We start from the raw sequence: 8,298 nt of genomic DNA on the forward strand, positions 1-8,298 counted from the left end.
GAGTGCGCTCGTTCAAACGGCCACATCAGCCTTCGGAGCGCATATGGAGCACTAGTGACTCGGAAGCAGGCACAGCGGCCAAGCAATGCATCTCCAGGATTTGCTCCGCTGTAGTGTATGACAGTTGGTTAGCGGCTGCACGCGTCCCAGTTGCAATTCTCCGGAATTCCAACTGTCCTACGAAATGAAAACCAATCTGTTGATTCCAACGATTCCAACACTGTCATGCCAGAGCCGACAAGCGTCAACGTCAGAGTCCGGCCACATCCGAAGCGACAGGTTATTAGGCCTAGAGGCCCCACTTGCCCTCCTTCCATGAATGCCCGGCATTTCTGGAACGGCGTTCAAAGTGTCCCAGTAGTTGATGCCGAAATGACCGCCTATGTTCCTCGCCTCAGAAATGTAAAAGTTCACTCACCCCAAAACCATGTGCACCGGACAACCAACTTGTCGCTCACATCCCAACGAGCGCGAACTTATCGTGCACAGCACCACATCCAAAACAAACTTGGAAACAAAAACACGCCACTCCTGACGCATCGGCGCAGCAGTGGCGCCCTCTCTACCCTTTCCAGCAACCATAACGAGGGTGCGTTTACTCACCTGGCACGGCAGTATGTCGTTCGCACGTCACAGGCGGACTCGCAACGCACAGAAGATAAAACATGTACTTGCCTTTAACCGTTCGTGTCCTGGAAACGAGTACGCACATAGGTTAATAAAAACTAAGAAAAAGAGCTGGCAAAAGTGAATAAAAATTGAGAAGGCGCGCGAAGGTGCTCTCACGCGACAGTACTGCCGCTCTGGGCAGGGTCAAGCAGCTAAAACTCCTATTCCGCTGCTCTCTCCCAAGCGCAAGAGCGAGCCGCCTGCGTTTCGGCACTACCGGTTTCAGGTATACCCCGAAGCGGCGTCCGTACTCGGGCGTTTTTCCTCAACGGAGAAATTATTAAGGAACAGTCGGCGAGATCGGAATGTGGGCTCGGACAAAACAGGGCCAAATGTGTCGGTCCGCAATCATCCCGCCGTTCGTTTCACAGCTGCCTCAAAGCGCCTCGCCGTCGTCTGCTGCTCTCCGCAGCAGACGATTCCTGCGCGCGCGCCCCGGTGCGCACGCTAGACTCGGGCGATCGCGGCGCGATATCGGAAGCGACCGCTTGTGTTACGGTACAGTCGCCCAACCCGGCAGCTGGCGCAACCTTGGCTCCAGTTTTCCCACACCGCCGAGTCAAGCTCTAGGGCACTGCCGACCGCATTTCAGGGTGTGACCCCAAACATTGGTCAAGTCCAAGAGCTTGCAGATTTGATAGACGACAGGTACTTGTTGCATGCTCAGCCATGACAACGACACGTGCTGGAGGTATAAACAGCAACGCTCGACGATTATTTCTTCAAACAAAGAGAGCGAAATGCAGCCCATTCTTCGGGCCACGTGATCTTTCCGACGCTACAAACGGTGCGCTGTGCGACGCTGAACACACTGAAGGTCCTGACCACCAGAAACGACGCGCTTCCAAAGCACAGTTGGACGGTACCGGGACGCGCGCAGGCGCAGATACGTGCGACGACAAGGTGGACCGTGGCGCGATTAACCTTGGCCGGCGCATGCATGGCGCATAAATCAGCAGCGCGGCCGAGTCCGCATTCCGCCCACCCGGCTGATTGCCTCCTCGGCTGAGGCGCGGCGGCAATTTGCAGCGGCCATGCAAGCATTTCTCTCGCTACGCCCGGTGATCCGAACCCTATGGGAAATGTGGCCGGAAGCCCCGCACCGAAGCCGTGCACATCGTATCATACCGGGGGCGGACTGCGCCAGCTGGCTTGGTTGACACAAAAGGTTCTGTGGCGGCCAAAGAGTGCAATCGAAGCAACAATTAGGCTCGTTGGAGAGTTGCATGAGGCGCGTGCCGATGATTAACAAAAGTGGCGGATCCAATCATTGGCATTAGATATGCGGAGGTGAACGCGGAGCAACGTCCCATGTATGTGCGCTACAAGAAGCCTGTCTACGGCGCACATCAAAGCACACCTATATTGCATGGGCGAGTTGAACCTCAAATTTCAACTATGTAGCTGCAGCACTGACGCATATGCTCACCGTCTCGTTAAACAAAGACTAGCTGTTCCGAACCTGCCTAAATGGTGGCGGAGTCGAATCGAGGAACGCATTTGAGCTGCATCAGCAATAACACCTCCTACCCGACCTCTGCGGTAAGCAAAAAGTGATCATATGCATCAAGTACTGGCGTTTGGAAGACCAACATGAGGCGTGTCCAGCTGCTCGCACTGCCGGTTTTTCTGCGCCACCGCGAACCTGCAGCCCCAGCTCGGACCAAGCACTCCTGCTACTCGAGTAAGGAATCATTCGCTCATCCTGTCCACTCATTAGCGCCTAAACGCGTTTATTCCGTGCTCCGACGCGCTTTCTTCGTTCCGCGAGTGCGCGTGCTCTGGGGGCGGCCCGATGCCGAAGACGTCTCGCTCCGCTGCGACCGGAAGGAAAAGGGCGCTCCCGATCGGGGCCGATGTGGTCACGATAGGCGATTAGCCGCCAGCCCCCCGCGCGAGCGATGCCAAGCTCGGCGGTATGCCAGTCCGCACGTGCTACCGCTGCACAGCACTTCCGCTTTCGGAGAGGGTCAAGAGTATCTATCTCTGTATTTTCTTCGCTACAGTGGCTCTTTATTGTGCTAGGAAGTGGTCTCATTAGCCCTAGAGGGCTACCCCGTTTCAATCCCACACGTACGCATTGCAGGAACAGCAGCAATATCCGGACTCCTAGAGGGGGCGGACGACGACGTCGAAGAAAAATGGCCAGGCTACTGTGGCTGCTAGCACTACCGCCCACAAGCGTACCAAACTCTGCGGTCTCACGCCGTCTGTCGCCCCTGCAGTGCCTGCAGCGCTCTGAACAACGTATTTCGCGCCACACTGCTTCATCGCCGCTAGAAAGGAAGGACTGCGGCCGTCTCGGAATAGCCGTCCGCACCATATGCGACTGCCTGGATTCGTCGCCGGCCTGAACGACGTTCAATGGTTGGCCCAGTTGGTAAACAGCGCAAGCGAAGGAGACAACACGGGCGCCGTTGCCTTGCCCTCTCGAAAAAAAGAAAACCGCAATACTAAACAACGCGTCCACCGCACAATACCCGGGGGTCCCTGAGTATAGGGAGGGTGCCCGCACCATGCTTTTCTTCTTTCGGACGTTAGGTCATGTTAAACCAAAAAGGTCGCCCCACCAAACATTACCAAGGGGGAATGCTCTCGGGAATACGCCGGCCGGCGTATACGCGGCCATTTTTGTAGACCTAGGTCTACAAAAACGGCCGCGTATCAGCTTGCTTCGCAGCAGTTTAGGCCGCCCTTGGCCCTCTCTGCCTTCTACACGTCTCACGCTTCCCTCCCCTCTCTCCCTTTCCACTCGTGCCTTCCCTATCCTGCCTCTTTCTTTATTCGTGTTCCGCGCCTATTTCCCTCTTCTCGCCCACCCATCGCCCTTTTTGTCTGCCTCACCACTTTCCTCTACACTACGGTCGAGAACGACGGCGCCGACTTTGTCGACTGGCGAGGCAGGAAGTTCTCAGAAAAGTTCGGACGAACAGCCTGTCAACTAATAGTGACTATTGGCGGTGAGATGTTTGAGTGGCGCCCCCTGGATCTGACGTCAGCTTAGGGACCCGCTCCGCTGTCGTCTGCTACATTCGCCGCGCTGCTACACCCGCGCCGCGGTCGTCCGGTGCTGACTGGCAGCAGTGCCTTTGCTAGAAATCGCCCGCTTTTATGCTTTGGTGCTTTAAAAAGCGTGTTTTCAATCAGATTCTGACGGCTCTGAATAATTTCAAGCTTTGTCCCGCACAATTTTACAACACACGAGGAGAGAGAGAACGACTTTCAGAGAACATCGCTCAGACGTAACTCGCCCCCGTCCTATCTAGCGTATTTGCGAGTTTCAGCGCTCAGAGCTCCTCGATAAGTAATCAAATGCGTAGGCTTCCCTTAACTATTTCTGAGATGCTCTTATCAAGACTCAAGAGTCTAATGCTACGCATCAAGCAGCGGGTCGCACAGCAGGAAATAAAACGGGTGTTTTCTCTTTCTTTCGTTGTTGTTAGATGAACGTTTTTTTTCTTCTGTGCCCAACGCATTCATTTTATGCACCGTCCTAAACGTCCTAGGAGGTTTGGGGATGTTTGCGAGGCTCACAAAGTTCGTGTGAATATTCAATGCAATAAGATCTGTGCTACGGCGCAGATAACGTTGTCCACAGTACTCGAAGGCGGCTTTTGTGCACCTAATTTCTATCCAACCATCGATATCGTAACGAACTCAATCTCAACCCGAAAAGTTCTGACATGATTACGGTGTTGAAAACTTGATATACTTGCTAACTAACGCAACAAATAGTATACATGCCAATTTTCAGTATAACACAATTCGAAACCAATGAATATGTCCCGACAGCTCTTTATTATTTTCCAACCCCTTCAGTCGCAAAGAACAAGTCCTGGCCTGCTCGGGATGACGTTCGGTGAATTGAAGAATGAATCTTACTCTCTCGTCTTGGACTGAGGAGCCTGCCCACTAACCAGCTCGATTTTACTGTTTTCTCCTCCTCCTGGTCCTCCCCCTCTTCAGTGCAGTTTTACTATAATGCCTGTCTGAACATTGGGATGATATGGTTGTGGCAAATGTACCGAAATATCCCTCCAAATATGAAAAAACATAGTCTTACTGTATGTTTGCCTTACAGGTAACTCGTTTTGCTCAATAAGCCTGCATACTGGTTAGAAGCCAGGTAGAAAACCAGCACGCGCCTATACACACAGCAGGTTATTTGAAAATCAACCTACATTATTTGTGCCCCATAATGCATGTCGGCACACTTCCATGCCGTGACAACGTAAAGTGACTTGATACAATAGTTTCGAGTGTTAGGCAAGGTTGCCAAATCTGTTTTACCTTACATGCGATTAGCTGGAATCGTAATGCCTTCTGCCAAAGCCGACAGCCCCGAAGGCCTGGAATTTGTTTTGGTCTTCCATTTTCGCTGTTGTCGGTTGTCAGCCTGCGGCTGTTACCTTTGTTCGAACAACGCCGCCTGTATAAACACTGCCTAACGCGTGAGCGAAAAATGGCCAAACAGCCACTCTCCTGTTGCTCTCTCCTACCCTTCCCCGCTCCGTAGCCTTCCAGCGTGCTTTCGTGTCCGCCAGCCAGCGCCGCTTCTCGGAAACTATGCAAAATAGTGGAAAGTTTGTTTAGCGTTCCCGAGGCGGCGCTCCTACGCCTTCTTGTTTTTCACCATGCCTGTCTGTCTTGGTCTGTCACTGATAAAACTTCCTTTGTCACGAAGCAAAATCCCTTGCACTGCCGCAGGCTGATGCCGGCTTTGCGCGCTTATCTACTCGGATCACAGGCCCTGAAATTTTCTGAGTGGTGGGGATCCCACCTCTATCCCCTCCGCATGTAGGTATTGCTTTGACCCCGCTGTTCGCACTCCGCATCCGTACGCACTTTTAAAATTGAGGACTGTACTGTAGAAGCGCCCGGACAGTGTGGCGGGATCCCAGCTGCTTATCCTTTTGTTTCCTATAATTTTCTGAAGTTTACAAGCTCGTGATATTATTGGAAAGTAATCGTAGAAGTGAGCGCCTGAAGAAAAACGTGCACTCAATTTTTTCTTCTCTAAATACTCCAGAAAGAAAAATATCAGTAAAATAATGGCTGCCCCATCCGAAAATATCGTTTTTCTGTTAGCTATATGTCTACCCGACAATCAGTATGTTCTTACACTATTTCAGTCCGCCTCGGTCTTTATCTTTGGAAAAATGCAGTAAGTATGAAGCGAGCGACACGTTGAACGAGATCCGCAGTGCGCCACAGAACTAGCGCCCCGTCGCGGCTAAGATGTAAGCGAAACGGCCCTTGAAGCCCAACAGGCAAGCTGACAGACACACGTGGTAGAAGTGGGTGCAGCGTTCGCGACTCGCGAGCAGTGACGTAAGGCGAGATGTCCGCCGGCACGCGCCACATAGCGGATCAGTGCCTGAACTAAGCGTCCCTACCCTTCCCATTGAAAAGCGCGCGACGCGTCAGGCAATGTTAATACAGGCGGCGTTGGTTCGAAAGACTGCTGAACACAGAGGCTGACGCCTAGCTCCGACTCTTCGCGCTCCGCACAGGACCAGTTTCACAGCAATGCATAGGCGACGCCGGCAATGTTTTTTTCCGGAGCGGTATCAAAAACTATACTTAAAATCACGCCTTGAGCTAGTTTACGCTATTTTAAGTCTTTTGCTACGAAAAAAAAGTTGCGCATTCGCGAGATCTGCTGCGGACAAGCACAAAGTCTCAACCGCGCGCAAAGAAACAGCATAGAGAGCGAGCCCGAGTGAAGCAGACGACAAATGCGAGAATCCCTAAGCCGACGTCACGGAGGCGCGCTCCGCAGCGCCGCCCGTGGTCGCGCTCACCGCCAATAACGCTGACTGTTTCCGTGTGGATAAGCTACGAACCAATCACGCTTCGATGCAGTAAAGAGTGCGACCAAAGTTCGTCTGGTCAGGTATCATGATGAGCACGAAGATGCGGTCACTGACCAAGTGAAGGTGAAACGTCTCTGTGTTTTCACCTTGACTTGGTCAGTGACTGCGTCTTCGTCCTCACTCACCACCAAAATGGTTTCGGTGGGGAAACAAAACAATGCGTCACCTCGAAGTCCCCGCATTTCTAACCTGTCCAAGTTCTTTGCTTTGCTTCTTCTTTCCCTCATTTCGTGCTTCCCTTTTTTGGCCCCCGCGGAATGAAAACCTGCGCCCGCCGGAGCCTCACTCACAGCTACGATGTTCTTGTCTGATGGGTGGGAGAACGAAAAAAGTGTCCGATCCAACAGATCGGCCTGTTGGATCGCACACTTGGTAATCCCGCAGCGGGATTACCGAGCGCGTTTGTCACAGCTCTTGGACGAAGGCTGGTGCTTCAGGTTTGTCTGTTTGGTGTTGCGAAGGTTTCAAGTTACATATCTTGCCGTATCACGCATATAGTTCCGGAGTTTTACTGCTGCTGCTGTTCGCGCTTTATTCGGCCCGAGAGAAGAATTGAAAGTACACGCAGGCAGCTCACTGCAAGTCGTCGCGTGACACAGTGTTTTAAAGATGACAATTTGTTGACGCGCACACGCATATTTGTTCGTGTCATCTGTTCACACGATAGTATGGTTTTTGTTTATAAATACGTGTTTTATTTCTAATAAATTTTCAGTTGCGAGTTCAGCGCTGTGCGTCCTCCACTCTTCTTTTTGTCCCCGTGTTCCTTCCGCTGTTTTTTCACCATGAATCACTGCAAGTGCTGTAAGCATCAGCGAACAGTACAAGCCGAACAGTACTTTTTCGCAATCATCAACAAAACAACCATTGGGCATAACGGTACACGAGTTCACAAATACACGAAGTCCAGACGCTGTCCACGAACACAGCGCAGCAGGGTCTGGAGGCCGGTTGCATGGAGGTGGATCTGATGCAGTTCCGGGCAGGTCGACGGCTGCAGGTGCTGCACATTCGCATTCTGTACGGCGGAGTGCAGAATGGGCAAACGGAGTAGTCTGCGACAAGATCGAGGCGGTCACGGTAAGGCCCATCCCACGGAGAGCCGACGCTATACACCTGCGCTACGATCGAGGCGCGCCACAGTGGAATGATACGGACACCTTCAACGAGCGCCCAAACGGGTGGAAAGAGTAACCACAGAATTATTTAGCTAAGAAAATTTGTAACTGCTAGGTGTGTACGTCGCAGCCACCGGGCGCTTTTACGGAAGCACGCCCTGTCTGAGGGTGACCGCGGTGGTGAAAACATTTTTATCGAGCAAATAAGGGAGGGGGAAAGGATCAGCCTCTTGTGGCCAGGAGGCCGCGTGTGTGTGTGTGTGTGTGATTTTTTTGTAGTACACACGAGAAGTCCAATGACGAGGACGCCACCTCGTAGTGGTTGACGTTTGACCCCTTCTTTCACCTCAGTTTTTCTTCGAAAATACCATACGCATGAGCCTAATAACACGCCCAATGAATACAATGACGCACACAAATTACGCCCTTCCACATCAGTTTTTTTTTTCGACCTTTTTCGTGGCAAATTAAGTTTTCATGGTACGATCCGATTCCAGATCCGAGATGACAGGCAACACAAAAAATATGAATAAAGAAAGAACAGCGAAAACCGACGGGAGATTAATTGTTACTACCGATGCGGTTCAAGCTGTTCGACAGACTCGTGCCAACGAATAAGATTCCCCGCCGGGCTT

General features: G+C 52.0%; 1 protein-coding gene across 4 annotated transcripts in view; it reads right to left on the reverse strand.

Moving 5' to 3' along the window:
- The window catches only part of LOC144178143 (uncharacterized), a 45,319-nt gene that overhangs the window by 22,097 nt on the left and 14,924 nt on the right, over nucleotides 1-8,298 (reverse strand). For 2 of the 4 annotated variants that reach the window (XM_077705708.1, XM_077705712.1), the window contains exon 1: nucleotides 419-559. The exons of the other annotated variants lie outside the window; for them this stretch is intronic. The gene's annotated coding sequence lies outside the window, so the exon portion shown is untranslated. Of the gene's footprint in view, nucleotides 1-418; nucleotides 560-8,298 lie in introns of those variants that run through there. 4 annotated transcript variants of the gene reach the window in all.

Source organism: Haemaphysalis longicornis, unplaced genomic scaffold (assembly GCF_048455015.1).
Source record: "Haemaphysalis longicornis isolate Haplotype H1 unplaced genomic scaffold, Haemaphysalis longicornis Haplotype H1 scaffold_4, whole genome shotgun sequence".
Taxonomy (NCBI): domain Eukaryota; kingdom Metazoa; phylum Arthropoda; class Arachnida; order Ixodida; family Ixodidae; genus Haemaphysalis; species Haemaphysalis longicornis.